Source organism: Schistocerca cancellata, chromosome 2, assembly GCF_023864275.1.
Source record: "Schistocerca cancellata isolate TAMUIC-IGC-003103 chromosome 2, iqSchCanc2.1, whole genome shotgun sequence".
NCBI classification, from domain to species: Eukaryota; Metazoa; Arthropoda; class Insecta; order Orthoptera; family Acrididae; genus Schistocerca; species Schistocerca cancellata.
The window spans coordinates 739,041,993-739,045,249 of record NC_064627.1 but is presented as its reverse complement, the minus strand read 5'-3'; positions in this window follow the sequence as shown (position 1 = coordinate 739,045,249).

Here is a 3,257-nt window from a genome sequence, read left to right as displayed (position 1 = left end):
GTTGGAGTTAGATAACCGATAATGATACTGAAAAAGGCTTCAATGTTCCCCAAAAACATCATCGTAAGAAAATATTTTAAAAATTTAGACCATCTGCTATGAACAGAAATTATACAAGTGGCCACTCCCACAAAAACATGATTTTTGGAATTATCTTGATAAAGGGCGGAGATTTTCGAAAAGGGAAAAATGGTGTTTGTAAATTGAAGTCTAAAGATTATACATTTAAAATTTGAGCCATTGGCTGTGGTTAGCTGCAACCTACGGTGCAAAAACGGCTAAAATCGATTTTTGCATTTTTCTGCATAAATACGGTAACTTTGAGCCTCTGTGTCTCGGTAACGGATAATGATATCGAAAATGATTCGAAGTTACCAGAGAAATATCGCCTTAAGAATTTCGACGATCTGCCGTGAATAGAAATGATGGAAATGACCATCCCCTCAACTGATACTTTTGATACCCAAAAAATCATAGTTTTTTGGGATTTTCTTAGGTAAATCCCATGAACAGATGGTGCTTTTATAAGCCGCCTAAGGTTCACCCTAGAACAGCAGCTAATGCGAAGAATCAACCGATCTGCTCAATTTGCCTGGACTGGAGGAACTCTCTAATTTTTAAATTTTGACCCTGTACTCTAGGATAGTTTCAGCATGTCCGTTCTTCCGATAGGTATGCAAATGGTCGCTAGCCCAAGGGCTATCCAAAACACTTGACCCCTTATCTCTTCGATCAATGGAACCCGAGATATGAACGCCTGAAAAATTGCATTTTTGTGCACGACGTTTTGGAACGAATTGGTAACGTGCCCTGTCGTGCACGGACCGGTTAAACTACAAAAAATGAGACGTTTCCGTCACTTAATTTGGAAGTTATGGAAATTAACAATATCTACTCTTTTATGGGCCACTTGTACACTAGACAACAGTACATTGCTGTACTTGGTATCAGAACCAAACAATATTTCTTCATTTATCTCGGTCGCTAGCCCTTGGCGCACTGGGGTTCGCAGTGGCTGTACTGCCATGCTACCCAAAATTGAAGGGACTGGGAGATGGATGTCAGGTTCCCAGGGTAACCTTCCTGGTTGTTCCCGAGGCTCATCTCCCGGCTGCCACCAAGGCTGATGTACTTGGTTGTTCCACAGTGGTGCGTATCGTCATCATGATGTATGGCCTCTTCTTGGTTGTCTCTCGTCGATGTAGTCTTGCAGCTTATAATATGATATTTTGGATCTAGTAAGTTCAGTTTGTGCCAAAGCTCTTCATTCCATTTATGTCATACACAAGTAGTGTTCCAAAATCGTTCTCATTCCGGTCTGTACTTAGCTTGTCTAATTGCACACTCTCAGACCATGTGGACTGGTTTGCTGACTGCTCCACAGTCACAAATATCTGTGGTATGTTATCGTATTTTCAGTAAGTAGTAGTAATATGGACCATGTCCCGACAGGTAGCACATAGCTCTCTTGGTCGAAAGGAAGTGTGAAATTCTTCAGCTTTATTTTACGGCAGGAAGGAACTGGTCGGTTCAACTCCCTGTTTCTACCCTGTCCCAGAGTTTTTGCCGTTCTCTATCAGTGCATGGCTTTACTTCCTTGTTTGATGTGTCTCTGGCGCCCAATACCTCCACTACCATGTGGTACATTTTTATTGCACTTAGAGACAGCTGAAAGCTGCTTCGACAAATTGTTGCTACTTTGTTTAGGGTTTTAATGTATCTTGCCAAATGATTTCCACGTGTGCTTGGAAGTTTTTATTTTAGACGATGTTTATACCTAAGTACCTAATTTCCCTTCACAGGTTGATTATTTGTGTTAATTGTGGGATTTCTCGATCTTGATAATGTTTCTTTTAATGACATTTAAACTGTTTCGTTTTCTGCACACCAATTACTAAATATTTCAATAACTTCCCTACAATTTTCTTTTAATTTAATTTTTCCAGAGTTTGGGCACACGTCCCTGCTAATGACATTCGTTTAATAACACTGTTAGACATGAAACTATTGGTTCTAGTAGCTGTTGAAACACTTCTGCATCAGTACCAGCCTCACTTCCTCTTGGGCAAATGATATCACGACATTATTATTCTCTTGCTGCTTATGTAATTCAGAGCAAGGACATTGATGGTATTCACTGTCTTCCACTCTTGTATCGTCTGGCAACAATGTCTCAACGAGTACCGTAGCGATGCCTCCCAATCTGTTGTAATCGTATCATCGGATGGTGTCGATGGTGATAATACTTGTCTGTTGCAAGTTTATACAGGAAAGCCCCGTATATCTTTTACTATTTGTTTTTTGGCGTATGGCTCCCATTTTTCTACTGTTGTATGGTGTAACAGTTCTTTGTATAGTAGCTGAATGCGCGATAGAAACTCAGCCTTCTTTGTCGTTATGTTTTCCTTCAGGATTTCAACGCGAGTTGCTTATAATAGTGTCCACAACCAAACTTTGTCTCTAAACCTGGCAGAAAATCCAAAGAGATATTCGTCATATGTTAAGTATGCTAGCGGCAAGACGCAAACAATGCCTTCTCTTCGAGACAGCAGTGGAAATACTATAGATGACAGCGCTGCTAAAGCAGAGTGAGTAAAGACAGCCTTCCGAAATCCCTTCACCAAAGACGACGAAGTAAATAATCCAGAATTCAAATCAAGAACAGCTGCAAACATCAGTAGCGTAGAAGTAGATATCCTGGGAGTAGTGAAACATTCAATTAATACAAGCAAGTCTTCCGATCCAGACTGTCTACCAATTAAGTTCCTTTCAGGGCATGCTGATGGAATAGCTCCATAGTTAACAACCATATACAACCGCTAGCACGACGAAAGATCCGTACCTAAAGTCTGGAAAGTTGCACACTTCACGCTATAATTCAAGAAAGACAATAGGAGTAATTCACTAAATTACAGGCCCATGTTATTAACGTCCATATGCAGCAAGGTTTTGGAACATATATGTGTTCGAACATTGGAAAACATCGTTCTTGTGAAACACAACTACCTCTATACTCACATGAGGTGTTGATTTTAAATTAATTCCGTATTTCTAGAAGTCCAGAAGGCTTTTGACACTGCACCTCACAAGCGGCCTGTAATCAAATTGTATGCCTATGGAATTTCATCTCAGTTGTGATACTGGATTCGCGATTTTCTGACAGGGAGGTCACAGTTCGTAACAACTGACGAAAAGTCGTCGAGTAAAACAGAAGTGATTTCTGGCGTTCCCAAAGGCAATTTTATAGGCCTTCTGCT